The sequence below is a fragment of the Callionymus lyra genome, chromosome 9, assembly GCF_982586985.1.
Source record: "Callionymus lyra chromosome 9, fCalLyr1.hap1.1, whole genome shotgun sequence".
Classification (NCBI taxonomy): domain Eukaryota; kingdom Metazoa; phylum Chordata; class Actinopteri; order Syngnathiformes; family Callionymidae; genus Callionymus; species Callionymus lyra.
In genome coordinates this window covers 2,449,819-2,468,607 of record NC_141826.1, presented here as the reverse complement: position 1 = coordinate 2,468,607, position 18,789 = coordinate 2,449,819, and the positions used below count along the sequence as shown (strand labels likewise).

At 38.7% G+C, this 18,789-nt stretch overlaps 1 pseudogene across 1 annotated transcript; it reads right to left on the bottom strand.

Moving 5' to 3' along the window:
* Window positions 1-408: 408 nt before the first annotated feature.
* On the bottom strand, window positions 409-3,910 carry LOC148071466 (E3 SUMO-protein ligase ZBED1-like; annotated as a pseudogene). Its single transcript, XR_015712831.1, has 4 exons — window positions 2,541-3,910; window positions 2,307-2,427; window positions 2,091-2,223; window positions 409-1,985 (listed from the first exon to the last, which is right to left on the bottom strand). The product of XR_015712831.1 is annotated as an E3 SUMO-protein ligase ZBED1-like (transcript).
* Between the last annotated feature and the right edge of the window lie 14,879 nt (window positions 3,911-18,789).

Sequence of the window (18,789 nt, the reverse complement as noted above, 5' to 3'; positions counted from 1 at the left end):
CTAGTCTTACTTCCCCCCTGTCTAAGTTGTAATTGTTCCCAGCTGTGGCTGATTGCTCCCCTGTCTATTTAAACCCCCACTTTCTGTCACGTCCTCGTCTGATGTCATCTTCGTTTTGGACTCGTATGAATACGCTAAGTACCCGTACCTCTTGTTGCCAAATACTGTTCTGTTGGATTACGTCTTTTAGTGATGGGTCGATGAGGCGTCATGAAACGTTTCAACACATAGCAACACTGTATTGATACTGTGTCGATACTGTGTCACTGAATACTGACATCTGTTGGACATTAAAAATCCCTACAGGCAACCTATGAACCGACTCAACTGACACTGATTTTAAGACCTAGTATATACAATAATATAATCCAAGTCATTGTATTTCATATAGTATTATTTCATATCTTCATTTAAATAAGATAGCTTTTTATCTTTTTTAGATACAGTCAATAAATAATGTGAATATGTATCATAACATGGACATCTAAGAGAACGTGTTGGGAATAAGGATGCTTGTGGACTGTTTTTTTTGTTTGTTTTTTTTTACCCATTTTTATTCAAAAAAAATTAGTTTTTCCAAAGTGCTGTATTTCAGTCTGTTTCGCTTCTTCGTGATTATATCTCCGGCTTTCGAAAAGACCCGCTCACAGGGCACAGAGGAGGCTGGAGTGCATAGGAACTGCAGTGAAAGCTGGAATAGGTTGGGGAAGGTGGTTCTTTGATGGTCCCAGTATTCTAAGGGGTCCTAGGGACATTTCCCTCTGCCAGGTACCTTTGGACCTCTTGTATTGCATCTGCAGTAGAATTTTAGTCTGCCTTCCCACTTCCATGTCCAGATGTTTCCAAAGGTCATCTTAAAAACAACAAACATGCATTTTATTACATGATTTCAAACAACAACAACAAACAAATAATGCTTAATAAATGCCTGAAGTGGGTGCAGACAGCTGTTCTGCAGATGGTCCTGGCAGGGGCTCATTTGTGCGTCCGATCACTGACGCACATTCAGAACGCAGCCGAATGATGGCCTCGTTCAATTTTGTTGAACTACGGAACCCGAGTGATTTAAATCTGGGGTCAAGAAGTGTTGCTATGGTCAACACACTTAATGACTCCAGATTGGAAGCAGTGTCTGTGACTCGACGCTTCAGGTGTTCATGGAGGTGTTTGGCTGCCTGTGTGTGCAATGTTGAAGCACTATGCTCTAGTGCAACGTAGAGCATTTTCATCATCGGGACGACCTTTGACCCTGACACTCGCCTCTCCTCAGACAACTCCACTGTGGCTTGATGGAAAGGAGCAAGCACAATAAGTGTTTCTCTTATGATGTTAAACTCATCAGCTGTAAGTGGAGTCAAATCTGTTTTAAGAGAGGCCAGAGATACCCACACTGACTCCTTCTCATCATTTAGCCTTGACAGCATTTCATATGTGCTGTTCCAGCGTGTTGCCACCTCATTGATGAGTTTCAGGGTTGGTCGTCCCATCTGCTGCTGCACTTGAGCAAGCTTCTCCTTAGCTGTAGTGCTTGATCTAAAGTATGTGATAATGTGCCTAGCTCTGTGTCTGATGGATGCAAGTGTGGGGATCTGGTCACATGATTTTCTAACTACTAAATTAAGACTATGTGCAATGCAAATTGAGTGTCGAATTTGGAGCTGTCTAGTGGATGCAATCATGTTTGGTGCTGCGTCTGTCACAAAACACTTTACTTTATTAGTTATGGCCCAGTCCGCCATCATGCCCCTTTTGACCTGGGCCAAATTGTCTGCAGTGTGACTTTGTGGAAAGTATTGCACTCCCAACACAGATGTACACAACTGCAAATTAGCATTTATGTAGTGACAGGTAAGAGCCAAGTAAGCTTCCATGTTTACAGATGTCCACATGTCAGCCGTTATACTCACTGACACAGCTTGCTGTACTTCCAATTTCACTCGTTCCCATTCCTCCTCATATTTTTTAGCCAGCATTATTTTGATGGTCTGAAAATAACACCAAATTAAACCAAAAGCAAATCAACATATTTAATTTATATATTAAATAAATTGGATATATACACTACAACTTTAGATAATTTCAACACAAACCTTTCTGGTTGGCAAAACATATGATGGCTCAAGGACCTGTACCAGATCCCTGCACTCTCCACAATGCTGATGGGCTGGCAGTCCTTGACAATGAAGTTCAGCAGAGCCTCATCCAGCATCTGCTTCCTGGTAGCTTGATGGTTAAAAATGAGATAAAGAAGAAAGGAATTAATTATGAAAAAAAGAAACTGAGTAAATTGTAGAATGGCTGTATACCTGAGTTTATCCTGGGTGTCTCTTGAACTTCATTCTCATCCCTGGCCCTATAATGCCTCAGCATTGAGGAGGTGGACTTGTTAAAATACGACAATTCTGTCGTACATATGCGACATTTAACCTGCAGAAAATAATAGGAAATTATTGAATAATTGAAATTATTTTTAATTCCAATAGATCAAGTGGAAACTTTGAGAAAACAGGATGAAACGACAAGGAAATGAACACAAATACCTTATTTTCTGATATATGATCGAAATATTCCCACACGGGCGAAATCTTTCTTTTTGCTGGAGGCTGCTCCATAATCTCTTACGACAGCAATTTTGAAATAAGTCTTCGTCAAAGTGAGGCGACTCTGTTGGCAGCATCATCTCGTTGACCGATGCGCTTCCTTATAAACACAGATTGGCGCGCAGACGTCAGTTCGACACAGTTTGCGTATCGGTCACGTGACCGAACCCTCTCATGATCGGTCACGTGACTTTCTTAAAGCGGTACGCGCACCGACACGGGGTTATGCTCTATGAGCTCGACGCATGCGCTGACGCATCGGTGTTGCCGGATCCATCACTAACGTCTTTGCCTTCCCCTTCGGAATAAAAGCAAGCTTCCACAATTGAACTCTGCGCCTGGGTTTCTCCACTCTGCACTCTGACACGTGTCATACCTTGCTGGGCGCAGTTTCAGTGTATCTGCCAATCTAATGAGGTCTGAATCGGCGGATCTGTTGTGTGGAGTCCCTCAATTTCTGTTCTGGGTCCTTTATTAGTTTTGCTGTACTTGATTCCCCTGGGTAAAATCATTCAGAGATTTCCTGATGTTTCTTACGACATCTTTGCTGATGACATCCAGCTCTACTGCTCTTTTGTTCCAACTGAGCCCCGGAGGCTGAACAGCTTAGTCAATTGTTTGCTGGAAATCAAAGAATGCCTGAGTGAAAACACTTTGCAGCTTAATGTGGACAAAACTGAAACTCTGGTTATTGCTCCTGACGATAAGGTTCCAGGGTTGAGTCAGTACTTGGGTGACTGTCAAACAGCCTGAAAAACCTGGGTGTTGTATTGGACAAAGACCTTCAACAGAGAAAAATCTCTATATTTAGGAAAATGTTGTCACAAAATGATATGGAGCTTGTAATCCATGCGTTTGTGTCTTCTCGTCTGGACTATTGCAACAGTTTGTTTTCATGTCTTCACAAGAAGGAGCTGTCTCGCCTGCAGTTGATTCAGAACTCTGCAGGCTTCCTGTTTCTTTCATGATCAACTTTAAAATTCTGGTTCTTACTTTCAGAGCTATTCATGGTCAAACTCCTCCTCACATCACTGATCTGATCCAGCCTTACACCCCAGCTCAGGCTCTGAGGATCCGAATCTACTGATGAGTCCTCGCAAATGGTTATGGACCAGAGGAGAGAAATCCTTCCAGGCTGTTGCTCCTAAGCTTTGGAACGATCTTCCTCTCATTCCAGTGCACAGCACCACGTCGGAGTGACCCACCGAGAACAATGAGACTTCAAAATTTGAACAAGCAGATGTAGTGACAGGCTGCTTACATTCAAAATCATTCTTAAACAGTTGCTGTTCCCCCTCCTCAAAACGACAAACGCGGATAATTAAAATAAGAACAGTCAGACAGTAAAAGTTCAAGAACACACTAATTCTGATCTATGATCTATGAATTTCTGTTCTATGTTAGTCTTTGTATCCTTTGTCTTTGTTGTTTTTCTTTGAACCTATGTTCTTTGTCTTTATCTTTATACTTAGATTGTGTCATCTTGTTCTTCCTCTTTATGTTCTTCTTATTTTATTTTTTATGTATTATTTTTTAATGTTTATGAAAAATTGCTGGCTATTGGTAAAAAACAATTTCCCGAAAGAGACCTCCTGAGGGATCAATAAAGTTTTACCTTACCTTACCTTAAATTCCAGGCATGAAAAACGTCCAGGAACACTTGAATAAATAATGAATGTCTTTATTGTTTTAATGCTCTAATTGCCCTTTTTATTTTCTGTTTGATTTAATTAAAAAGGGGACTTGGTTCATTTTGGGGGGTGATTAAATTATTCCTCTACTGTAGAGTGCATTCAGTTCATTAAACAAAACACATTTATGAAATTATTTTGAAAACAATTATTATGTAGCTCTCAAATTGCCATGTCGCATTTTCAAGAGTCAAACAGAGAATGAATGACGCTGAAGTCAGACCTCTATTTCTGCATCTAGCCAAATTTAACTTAATATTTATGTTTCAGTGTGTGTCAAGTGAAATTTAACTTCTGCAAATAGTGTTTTGTTTTGGAAATGTACTTTCCTTTTATGAGTCCTGCCCAACTGGAAAAATCAGATGTAATCCTATATTTGGAAGCCTCACGCTTGAATCAATGACCAGCTCCTTTATTTCTACCAGAGACTACAAATTTCCACGGATAAGTCATGATTACATTAATCAGATGTCAGATCCAACAGTGTGAAGTTACAAGAGTTAACTTTAAGAGCTGACTTGAGGATTATTCATTTTTTTAAATATTTAAATTAAAAAAGAGTTTTGTACAAACGTCTAATAGAGGTCTGAAACCAATTTAAGAGCTACTTAAATCAACACATTAGTTGCCCTTTAAAATCCATAAAATTAGTGCAGGACAGCTGTGCTTGGACAACATCTAACTATGTTAGACGTTTAAGAACAACCGCTGGACGTCTGAATCGAGTTGAAGACAAAAAAGAAGTTGGTTAAAAGTTCTATGAACCTCTTTACCTACACTTTATGCATGTGGATTGTTTCCCTGCAGAAATATTACCGTAGCTCATCTGTGATTGATCCCTAATTTTTTCTATTTATTTTTTTAAGAATCAGATGTGCACAAATATACATGACACATACGATGGAATCTTACGTGCCTCAGGCTAATACTTCAACTGTACAGCGATGATAAACCTCACAACACACTGATTGACCTTTATTAATGCCAGGCCTGCCCTATGCTTTGTCCTCCTGGGTAGTCTGGCATGGCTTTGCTCATTACGCTCTAGTTGGTTTAAATTTAAAGCCCCTAAAATGCTTTTGGGAGGATTTTGAAAACAAAAAAGCAATTGAGTCTACAAATTCCTTCAATTTTATTTTTTAGAATTCTCTTTGATTCTACTTTATGTAACAACTATTTATTTATGGCATGTGTTTCCCTGCTATTAAGAAAAAAGTTCAGGGCATACAGACCTCTGGCAAAGTTGCCTCTTAATGTGAAAAGACACTTTACTCTGTAGGCTACACAATGAGCTCTTGACTGATCAACACATAGTGACTTTTGCCTGTCCTTTGCCCCAGAGAATGACAGGGTGAATCATATACAAATAACAATGGGTCACTCACTCAGTGACACTCGACAACAATGTAATACATGTGACTTTGAGCTCTGCTATTTTTTTGGTAGTGAATTAAAATAGCTTTCTAATGGTTCACACACGTTAAGCTACCATGGAATGAATCCCTTATCCGACTCAGATTTCACATTAGTTAGACTAAACTCCTTCAATAATCAAGATAATTAGCTAACTAATGCTATGTTGTTGCTTGCATTGGACATCTATTGCACATGTGAAGACACTCTAGCAGATGGTCCTCAAACGTCTCAGGCCACAAGTTCAGGACAAGACAAGACCCCCTGCAGTCTGCCTACCCGCCCGCGGTTGGTGTAGAAGATGCCATCTTTCATCCCCTGCATCGGACCTACCACCTGGATATAGGAAGCAGCTCAGTGAGGATCCTGTTCCTGGACTTTTCTAGTGCCTTCAACACCATCCAGCCCACTGAGCTGCAGGGCAAACTTACACAGATGTATGTGGAGCCTAGCATTGTCTCCTGGATTGCGGGCTACAATTCTGATCGAGCACAGTATGTCAGGCTAAAGGACATCTCTTCACCATCTACAACAACGCCTAGCTTAGTCTTGGATGATTGATTGTTGGATGCATCAGGGACAACATCGAGGATGTGTACAGGAGTCTAATATGTGACTTTATGGACTGGAGCAAGAGGAACAACTTGCAGCTGAACACATCAAAGACCAAGAAGCTGGTCTTGGACTTTTGGAGGTCCAGGTCAAAGCTACGTCCAGTGTCCATCAAAGGTGACGAGGTGGGGATAGTTCACAACTATAAGTAGCTCGGTTTGTGGCTGGACAGTAAACTGGACTGGTCCTGGAACACAGACCATGTGTATAAGAAAGTTCAGAGGAGGCTCCGATTATTCAACACGTCCTCACACCCAAGACGTCATACCGTCCGACGCCGTGCAATGTCCCCCTGGCGTCACTAGGGTGACGTTACGGGGGGGGGACAAAAGCATCGGTTTTCGCCTACCCGGGTCACCCAGTAATATACAGAGCACTCCCCGACGTCGGATTCAAACGACCCGGGTTACATTTGACGCGTCGCCCACCTCTTCGTTGCCATGGTAACGTGACGTGAAGTGTCGCTGTTGTCCTTTGACTACCGTAATTCTAGAACTATGAAGCGCATGTTTAATGTCAACGCTGCGATTCTAACCCCGATTGTGCTTAACGTCTTCAAACCACTTTAAGGAGGTACACAGTGAACATACAGTAAATCCGTAAAATGCTTAATTTTAATTTTTTGAAGCTTGGATTGTTCACGCATCGCGGAAGTCCAGAGGCTCTCGCGGATTAATACATGCTTAAAAGGTCCTGTAAAAGTGACTATATTGTATATTTTTAGGTGTTTCAACTCCATAATGTTGACATTGTTTTATGAATGAGTAAAATGAAGTCTGGATGTGCTATTTCGCTTGATCCCCTTTATAATCTGGTGCGCTTTTCTATGAAAATAGAACCTTTCATTGAGATTGCGTTTATGGACATATGTTTTCTTTTTATTTAGCTGCGATTATGAGCGTCTACGTGACGCTTGTCAACAGTAATCGCGATCCTGCAACAGTGACGTCACACACGCTAATAAACTGATCGTGCAGGAATGTAGAGCCGTCACACCACAGGAATAAAATTAGATATTGTGCTTGTTTGTTTAAAAGCGCCATGGAATACAATTGTAGATGTGTGCTTGTATAAAGACCGAGTTAAGTTTAGTTTAAGTTTAGCGTCAGCTAAAAAGTTTTCAAACTGCCACACACGCAACTTCCGCCAAACCTCCGGATGTTGACGTCACACTTGTTTACAAAGATCGATAGCATTTTGTGCTCACGTTTGTGCTTGACATGAAACCTTTCTCTGCAACTCTATGTTCTTTTCTAGGTGAGATGGAGTGCTGCATATCAGGTGCTGGACTAACCATCGGAGGTGGAAGGGGTCAACACATGTCAAAAGCAGGAGAGATGGTTACATCATACACACTTTGGTCATTAAAATAGTCATGTTTGGTAATAATGATAAATACATTTCTGTGGCAGGATGCACTGACATGTTGACACTTATGGTCAAGGTTTTCTGGCTTCTGTTGTTGGAAACACTTGTTGTGCCCGTCAAGGTGGAAGGTACACTAGACTGAAGAGTCTTTTTCAATAGTTTACACTTAATTAATTCATGATTCATTAACATATGATGTCTGCTTTGCCTGAATATTGTTCATGTTGAACTCTACAGGTATGTCGATCTCAAACCAGGGTAAACAGAGACTTTGTTACAACTTCTAAATCACCAATAGTCATTTTCACAACACATTACCTGCACTGATGATGAATACTATGGGATGTTATTCAAAATGAAATCAAATTGTGCTTTATTAGAGGGTTCATATCAAACAAATGTTCACAGATTGTCACAAATGTCACGAGTAACCATCAGAGTGAATCTGCACATCGTTGATGGTCTCGTCCTCAGTGAAGACTTGTGTGTAGTAGTTTCTGGTCCGAGTCATGGTTCGAGTGACATCATGCTGACTTGCTCCTGCTCCTAAAATGCTCTGAAGATCCTTCAAAGCCTCACCAGTCAAGCCCATGGTGCATCTTAAAAGAATAAGACAATAAGAATGAACAGCTGTACTTCTGTTCTTCACTTGCTAAATAAACTCTTACCTTGCTGTGACGCTGCCATGCGAGACAACTCTTTCAGGGAATCACAACGACTTGACAGGGACTTCCAGAGGTGGTTCATCTCTTTCTCAAGAATCTTTCACTTCCTGCCGTCTCCTTACTGCCCTAATAACGTCGAATCCTCTTTGTCCGAAATTCAACAGAACCTGGAAAACATTGTATTAATGAAGTCGTATGATTCTGATCATTTGAAGTGTATAATCTATTGAAAAAGACTCTTCAGTCTAGTTTACCTTCCACCTTGACGGGCACGACCAAGTGTTTCCAACAACAGAAGCCAGAAAACCTTGACCATAAGCGTCAGCATGTCAGTGCGTCCTGCCACAGAAATGTATTTATCATTATTACCAAACATGACTATTTTAATGACCAAAGTGTGTATGATGTAACCACCTCACCGGCTTTTGACATGTTGACCCCTTCCACCTCCGATGGTTAGTCCAGCACCTGATATGCAGCACTCCATCTCACCTAGAAAAGAACATAGAATTGCATTTTAGATTATTTCCATGATGGGATGTGCTGTAGGTTTACAAGTTTGTGTTCACTATTTTACAAATATTACTCACTTACTTCACATTTTAAATCATTTGGCAGGAACCACAGAGAGAAAGGTTTCATGTCAAGCAGGTCTGGAGTTCTGGGCAGTTCTTGCAGGTCACTTCCATGCAAAAACAAAACAAAAACATAATAGTGCTCCCTTTTAAATATAATAAATCAATAAATACAAGCAAGTATACTTGATCATTCAGAGATAAGCTCTCCATGTTTCCTTCATCCATTGTTTAATGGTGTTTCCATCTGGTTTACCTCTTTATGCTGGAATTTAAATTACTTTTCATTATTATTTTATATATATTCTTTCATTTAAAAAAAACAACAACAGATCAAATCCCTCATCCAAAAGGGTTCAAATAAACGTATACTTATATAATTAAATACGATAAATATGTTATCTGTATTAATATGCGGAAGTGATAAATGAAATCAATATCTTGAATATTAATAAAATAAATCGCCTACCATGACCTGCCAATATAGCAAACTTTTTATTGGAATTTTGAATATATTTTCGTCCTTTCAAAATAACAAACAAAATACGTTTGTGAGTTGCATTATAATTTTAAAAGCTTAGTTTTAGCTAACTAGCTCTCGTGTTAATGCACCACAGAAAGTTACATTATACGCAATGAAACATTATTTCTGAGTCTTAAAGCAATAATTATATCTTACCTCAATAGACGAGTGACGCACACCTGGTTCCGTCAAGTTACTGCACAAACGTGAGCACAAAATGCTATCGATCTTTGTAAACAAGTGTGACGTCAACATCCGGAGGTTTGGCGGAAGTTGCGTGTGTGGCAGTTTGAAAACTTTTTAGCTGACGCTAAACTTAAACTAAACTTAACTCGGTCTTTATACAAGCACACATCTACAATTGTATTCAATGGCGCTTTTAAACAAACAAGCAAAATATCTAATTTTATTCCTGTGGTGTGACGGCTCTACATTCCTGCACGATCAGTTTATTAGCGTGTGTGACGTCACCGCTGCAGGATCGCGATTACTGTTGACAAACGTCACGTAGACTCTCATAATCGCAGCTAAATAAAAAGAAAACATATGTCCATAAACGCAATCTCAATGAAAGGTTCTATTTTCATAGAAAAGCGCACCGGATTATAAAGAGGATCAAGCGAAATAGCACATCCAGACTTTATTTTACTCATTCATAAAACAATGTCAATATTATGGAGTTGAAACACCTAAAAATATACAATATAGTCACTTTTACAGGACCTTTTAAGCACGTATTAATCCGCGAGAGCCTCTTGACTTCCGCGATGCGTGAACAATCCAAGCTTCAAAAAATTAAAATTAAGCATTTTTACCGATTTATGTTCACTGTGTACCTCCTTAAAGTGGTTTGAGGTCGTTAAGCACAATCGGGGTTAGAATCGCAGTGTTGACATTAAACATTTCAAGTGCGCTTCATAGTTCTAGAATTACGGTAGCCAAAGGACAACAGCGACACGTCACGTCACGTTACCATGGCAACGAAGAGGTGGGCGACGCGTCAAATGTAACCCGGGTCGTTTGAATCCGACGTCGGGGAGTGCTCTGTATATTACTGGGTGACCCGGGTAGGCGAAAAACCGACGTTTTTGTCCCCCCTGTAACGTCACCCTAGTGACGCCAGGGGGACATTGCATGGCGTCGGACGGTATGACGCCTTGGGTGTGAGGACGTGTTGGATTATTTAACATCTGCAAGAAACTCCTCTGCACCTTCGATCAGTCTGTGGTGAACAGTGTCCTGTTTTATGCTGTGGTATGTTGGGGTGGGAATGTGTTCAAGAGGAGTGTCAACAGGTTGGACAGGTTTTCAGGACGGCTGGCTCTGGTTGGCAGGAAGCTGGACTCACTGGTGACAGTTACAGAGAAACGAACTCTGGACAAACTACTGTCCATCATGGATGATGACAGTCATCCTCTGAATACTGTCATCAGTAAGCAGAGAAGCAGATGAAGGTCACAAATACTCCTCTTCAGATGTAACACTAATAGACTCATTAATTCCTCGTGCTATTGGGCAGTATAACTCTGAATTTGGTAGCAGGGGCAGAGTAAAAGGATAATGATCATTTCCTTATGATCTATGTTGTTATTTTGATCTTTGTTCTTTATACCTGCAATTTGTCATCCCTTGAGATTTGTTCTCTGTTTGCACTTTGTTATTGCTTTTATGATTGCTTTGAACTGGAAACTCAGTTTCCCAAAGGAGATCTCCAGAGGGATGAAGTCAATCAATCTCAGCGTACTTTATTATCGTCCAGTAAAGATGTCCTTTTTTACAAGTAGCATTATGGAAATGATATATTGGTTTAAGGAAATCACACCAACCTCAAAAAGACTGCAGGAGCAGGTATTACTTGCTATTACTGCTAATTCATTCCAGCATTAGAAAACAGGCGTAAAAAGTAAGTAAGTAAGTAATTTGTATTTATATATAGTTTTCCAGACCAGGGTCACAAAGCGCTTAAACAATCAAAAAAATACTCACTAAAATATATACTTTAAAGGTCAAGATAAAAGTAACATCTTTCTTGAATTCCTTTATTTTTTTATGTTTAAAGTAGCACAGTTAAGGGCATAAAAACACAAAACATATATATACTGCATACTGTATATATATAAGTGGGTACAGAAAGTAATAAGACCCCTTTCGATTTTTCACTCTTTGTTTCATTGCAGAATCATACAAGTTATGTTGTTTACTCATCAATGTACACTCAGCAACCCATCTTGACAGAAAAAAAACATATGTAGAAATGTTTACAAATTTATTGAAAAAGGAAAACTGAAATGTCACATGGGGCAGGTGATGAGAAGTGCCTGGTTTTCCACACATCTTAGAATTGAGGCCAAAGAGTTCAAACTCTATGCTGGCTTTCATACGTCTTACACTGAGGAGGGGCTTCCGTCGGGCCACTCTGCCATAAAGCCAGGATTGGTGGAGGGCTGCAGTGATAGTTGACTTTCGGGAACTTTCTCCCAACTCCCCACTACATCTCTGGAGCTCAGCCACACTGATCTTTGGGTTCTTCTTCACCTCTCACCAAGGCTCTTCTCCCACGATTTCTCAGTTTGGCTGGACTGCCAGATCTAGGAAGAGTTCTGGTCGTCCCAAACGCTTTCCATTTAAGGCCACTGTGCTCTAAGGAACCTTGTGTGCAGAAATTATTTTGTAACCATGACCAGATCTGTGCCGCAAGTCTGTCTCTGAGCTCTTCGGGCAGTTCATTTGACCTCATGATTCTTATTTGCTCTGACAAGCATTGTGAGCTGTATGGTCTTATATAGAAAGGTGTGTGCCTTTTCTATTCAAGTCCAAACAGTTTAATGAAACAGAGCTGGACTCCAATGAAGAAGTAGAACCATCTCAAGCAGGATCAGAAGAAATGGACAACATGTGAGTTAAATGTCACAGCAAAGGGTCTAAATTTGCAAAAATGTCTACATTTCTGTTTTTTTCTGTCAAGATGGGGTGATGAGTGTACATTAATGAGGAAAAAATGAACTTAAATGATTTTAGCGACCGGTTATTGTCCGTACCCACTATATATGGATAGATAGACTTTATTGATACATGGATATGAACGTGTGTAATGGCAATACTTGTGAAAATACAGGATGATTTGAATCGTTTTAAAAAATAAAAATGTTACTGACAATAATTGTCTACTTTTGGGTGGTGTGCTAATGCCTGAGACCAGTTTTCTAAACGCCTCAAACATTTTCTTTTGCAGAGCCTTGTCCGTGTGCTCTGCTTGGTCCCCATTTGTGGCCTGCTATTGTCTTAGTTCAGGGTGACGTCTGGTGCCAGAGGTTTTTTTTTAACTTTCTTGTTTCTGTATATCCACAGGGTTGTTGCCGTTGCTGGGGTCTTGGTGCCTGGATGATGTCTTGTTGGGTCAGGGCCTTGTGGGGCAGATGTGTAGGGTAAAGCTTATCAGTGTCTAGATTTAATGGCATCGATGTGGTTCCCCTTTTTCTCCTCTTTTAAACGGTCACGAGTCTCTCTTCTGAGACTGTGTACTCCCTAACAAGCATGCAAACACAGACACACACATTCTACCTTCTGAACAGGTTGGTGAGGTTGTGACTATTTGACCAAGTTGTTAACTTTTAGTTTAGTTACTAGTACATGTTTTGCGGTTGTTTTATACTTGTATTGGTCCTTCATAAAGGTTTTACATTCTTCTGTTTACTTGTCTTTATATACAGTAAGCATAATGCAGGGCTAAAACTTTGTGTTTTTTACTTATGTAATTGGGGTGGTAGGAAGGTTGCAGCATTAATGGAAAAAACATTTGGGTGCTTATTAAGTTAATCTCCGCTAAAGAAATGTAATATAAGTAACAACTAAACAACTCATGTTGGTGTTATTTTACTGGGGTATGTGGTATTTCCCAATTGTAAACAATGTCTTTATTGATTTTTGAATCACCCTGCGGATATTCATCCTTAGAATTAGCAAATAGTTTAGAGAGAGAGAACACCTTCTCACAAGCACACATTGACTTCACAGCAGTTTGTGCAATTAAAAATATTAACCACTCTGATTTTACAGAATTGAATATCTTCATAAATATTTGTCTTCCATTCTGACCTACCACAGATAAGAAAGTTTTGGATGCTTTGGCTAGTTGTGTATGGAGTTAGATTTGTTAATTACTTCAATCAAAAAAAAAAAGTCTCTTCAATAAAAAAAAAAACTTAAATTAAAAAAATAAAAGATTCAATAAAAAATATATTTTCGATCAAGAAAAAAAGTTACTTTAATAAAAAAAAAACATTGTCAAACGTTTTCCTTTGATTGAAGTTTTATTTCCCTCCCACAGTCCAAAAACATACAGAGGTTGATTGAGAACTTTTGGAAAATTGTCCATAGGTATGAGTGTGTGTGTGAATGGTTGTCTGTCTTTGTGTGCGATGCAACAGACTGGCGTCCTGTCCAGGGTGTCCCCTGCCTATGAAACTGGGATAGGCTCGAGTCTCCCGCGGCCCCAGTAAGGGATAAAGAGGTATTCAATGAATTAATAAAAATACTCATTTAGTCACATGTCATAAGTGGGCAGGTGCTTTATGGTGTCACAACCTGGAAAATTGTTTGAGAACGGGCACACAGTGAACTCCTTGCGCGACACACAAGGTTTTAATTGATTGAAGTAACTTATTTTTTAACTGAACATTTAAGACACAAACATCCAACCTAAAATGTGCCCCTACATAAAAGACAATAATATAATAATAATAATTTGAAAACATTTTTTTTGATTAAAGTAACCTATTTTTTTATCTTTTTTTTTTTTTATTATTTAATCTTTTTTTTTTTTGATTGAAGTAAACATTTTTTTGATTGAACAATAAAGAAACAAATCTAACTCTATAGTTGTGAACCTTTGGGATTTCCCTAAAAGGTAGAGAACAGAACTAATTCATAATCATCCTGTTCAAGGTGAGCAAACCTGCCTCAACAGTACTGTGGTAGCTCATAGCATCATGCACACAACATGAATTATATTCCATTTTATCTTAATATTCTGTTCTCCTCTAAAGCAGGGGTCCCTGACCAAGGATCGGTTAAATGTCAGGATTATATTAACGGGCTGATGTTCAGATAGAGGAAGGAAGTAAAAATAGAATAGCATGACACGCAAAAAAACTACAACTACTGAGTGTATGCTGATGGTGGTGTTGTGTATGAGTTTTCTCCAAGCTTTTAGTGACTCTGTGCCAATGTGTGAGCAGGTTTGTGTTTAAGCAATATTTATATGGAATAAGGACTCTTAAAGAGAAGTTCTGTCTCTAAAGAGTTTGTGTTTTACCCATTTTGACAATAGTCGGATGCTAATGTTATTTATGAGCAAAATCTAGTTTTTTTTCAAAATGAAACAGCTTTCAAACAGTAATATTAAGTAGAAAAGATTATTATTATTGGTTGTTTTTTTTATTTCTTTAACTGATGTCTCATGGATGGAGACAACTGTTGTAATGGACTTTAGTATTACCCTCATGAGGTAAGGTGATAAATGGTCTCAAACAGACAAGGGTTTCCTGACACTCCTTTTTACACAGTGCTTACAGACCGTCAGGATCTCTCTTGCTTTATAACAGTTAAAAACAGTATTTTGTACAGGATACTACATAATTAAGCACATATTTTGAATGTTTGATTGAGAATTTTTTATTTTTTGCCGATTATAAATAATCAGGAAAATCACAAATTACATATTAAATAAAATAAAGAACATCAAGAAAATGAAACTTGATAAGAATAATTCACTGAATGACGGAATGTTTTATATGCTGCATTACAGAGCTTCATTAAGGACAAGTATAAATGCGTCTTGCTTACTGATTGGCAATTCGTAAAATAACATGCATTGCAAGTTTATTCTTCTTATGATATTAATGATAGAAATCTATAGGCTCTGCCCTAAAACTTGACTTTGACAAGTTCTTTGACAATCACAAGTGTATACTTGTCTGCGCAAATGCTCAGTATAGTTTTTAAAACAGGCTATTTCCTTTATTTAAGCTACTTCACAACTCTGTGTTTAATAACAAGCGTTGTTAACTAGAAAATACAATTGAGCCAATGTTCTGGACATTTAAGCCAACATTTCCATTTAATTGAATTGAATCATGTTGTCTTGAATGATACAGAAAACGTCATGTTTATAATTAAGATGGGTGACCAATGAGTTTAAAAACCAGTGCCCCTCTATCATGACTTTAAAAATGGCAGTGACTCCCTTAGAGAACTGAAAAAGGCTGGTTGCAGCTGGATGCATCTCAGCTGGCCCAATCAGTTATGAAGGAGACTCCCTGCCGGGAGCCTGGTCCTTTCAAGGGTACTGCTAGCTTGAGGCTCTTTTCCCTTTCCAGTGTTGCATCATAACTTGTCTCTGCTGAAGTGTTTGTTGTTATCAGGCTTTGTCTTTCATTATTTTTTCAATATTTAATCTTTTGTTTTTGTGACTGGATTTTATCAGTAGTGAATATAAATTTCACATTATATTTCATCTAAAAATGTACTTCCACTTTATTACGAAACTGATACTACAATTATGTTGTATGTGTTTTCAAACACTGCTCTTGAGATATCTTTGTTATGAATTAGCATTTAAAATGAAATTGAATTGAATTTTTCTGCTGCCATGACCATTTTAAGGGAGAAGGTTCTGGATTATCCAGGTCTATTCTACACGACTTCACCATCCAACAGACAAACAAGGTACTGAACGTTGCCCACTCGCACTATAAATTCAAACACAGAAAATTCACAACAATACGTGTATTAATGTGAAATATTTGCTGAGTGGGGAAATATTTGAGCCTTGTAAAGCTCTCAGGTAGTTAATGAGTGAACAGGTTGACATAAAAAAAATAAAAGCAGATGTTCTCTCTTTCAATTGATCAGGATAATTGTTTAAAGATTGTGTAACCAGAAGGAGGAAGTCCACACAATTCAGGCTTGCAGATCTCTTTACTGTTGAAACAGACAATACACATGAAGTGATGCTCTTGACGTACACACAGCTCCTGCATCTCATACGTCTTGAGTCCAGTAGTCAAGAGAGAGAACTAATACAATTGATCGTATAGTGGATTTTTTCTTACAAATTCTGTCAAGCCTGATTTTCCTTTTATAACCATCAAACGTATAAAATATAACAAAATTACAATACATACATATTTTACAAATAAACACAGTGGCTCTTTAAATAATGAATAAATAAAATCAACATTACACATACCTGTTGAAACAGACAATACACATGAAGTGATGCTCTTGACGTACACACAGCTCCTGCATCTCTAAAAACACACACACACACTCAATGAAGTACACACCCACATGGCTAAAATGTTAGCACGCGCATGATAACAGTTTAGCGACCTTTCTAAATGACGTTAAAACGCATCAAAAGACAAGTAACACACAAAGCGAAAACAAAATACAAACAGGACTAAACAGAACAACAATTTGGACGAACTTCAATCTATATCAAAACATACTTGTTACAATTGCACACAAATGACTTAAGATGATTATGATTGTATAATATGCTTATGATTAAGGATAAATACAGTAATACAATTCCAACAATAAAACCCTCACATTGTCTGTTGTATAAGTTGAGCTTGCTGAGTTGACCATTTACTCATCCATCATCATTCTCTCCTCTCGTCTTCCTTCTTCCATAGATTGCCCTGCACAACAGAAAAGCCAAATCAATATGGCTGGGGATATTAATGCACTGGAAGTAGTGATGTTTTTATAAAGAGCTTTTGTGGCTCAGTGAAGGGTGAAATCACCCTCGAAATGCTGAGATCTAACACTTGTGGTGCTCCAAGCAAAGAGAGGAGGGAGAGAAAGAGGGTAATCATCAATTTATTTCCTTCATATAATTGAACTTGTTGACATTGTCAAATCTATCAACGTGTGGAATGCTTGTCAAAGTTGTAGGAAATTCAAAGGTTGAAAAAGAGGTTGTCCCAAAAAGAATGATCAGACAAATATATTTTAACTCCATGTAGGTGTATTGTTTGCATTTATAAACTATGAACCCACATTTGTCAAAGATTAATGATGATCTGACGAAGGTTTGTCTGATGCCGTTTCATCTGAAAATTGACACCTTGATGGACTTACTGCATCTTGGCGAGGAAAACTCCAACATTTGAAACATGTGAGTAAGTCTTCCTTCTCCATCATGAGGTAAATTTGGAAGGTTGGTATAGAGTTTGTTAGTAAAATGTAGTATCTTTTTTCACTTTTTTTATTAACGGGAATAGATGTGAATTTGTAAATCTTTTTGCAAAAAAAAAAGATGTAGAGTTTCATCCAAAAATGTATCTAAAAGTTACTCCAGCCTGTGGAATTTCTGCACTGAATAATGCATTAAATCTCCAACACAAGGGGCGGCTGTCATTTCATTAAACCCATTGAACTGCAATGGAAACAAGTCCTCAGGACATTTCTGTTAAGCCCAAATGTGTGACTGATTTTGACTGAAGTTTATTTGACATGATGAAGAACCTCAAAGGGGTGCATTTAAGTAACTATTGTAGTTTTGATGGTCACTAAACACAGTCACATTCCCCTCTCACTCACGTGTTGTGCATAGAGCTACTGATCTCTGTCTCTTGTAGGAGAGAAGTTGATGATTGGCTTTACTCCTTGAGCTACACTTGAAGCAAGATAAATTACAATTTACAGAGGTTTCAGCAGGCAGCAGTGGAAAGTGCTGTGAAGTATGCCACCAAGAAATTCCCTGTGAAGGAGTATGGGATGCCAAATGTTTCTGAATGTCCAGTAAAGAGCAGAGTTGGCAGGTAAGTTGGTAAGTAAGGTACATTTTAATCTATCTCTCTCCAACCATTCAAGAGGACAGATTTTCACCAATCATGTGTTTTAGGAGTGTAATCCGTTGATTGTCAGTCTGGTGTTGCTCGTTTCAGCTGAAACCTCATTGGTTAAACTGTGCATGCTCGATCCGTTGGAACAAACACCTGCAACCACTGCGGCTCCTTGAGGACTGGGTTTCCCACCCCTGTTCTAGGGGGACATGGCATAGATTATAAGGTAATGTATTTATTGGATTTAAGAAATCAACTTAATACTATTACCAAGACGAATTGCTGTCCAAAATGCTGTCTGTCTGTGAGCAGATTTGGCAGGCTTTATTCAATGACCAAGTTTTGCTTTGCACTTCCTCATTCAAATGGTAATGTACAACTGTAGACTGATCAAAACACACACAATCGGCCTGTTATCAACGCATCAAAATCTTCCTCGATCGCCTACAACGTGAGACATTTAATGTAAACAAGTGGTCCCCGAGCT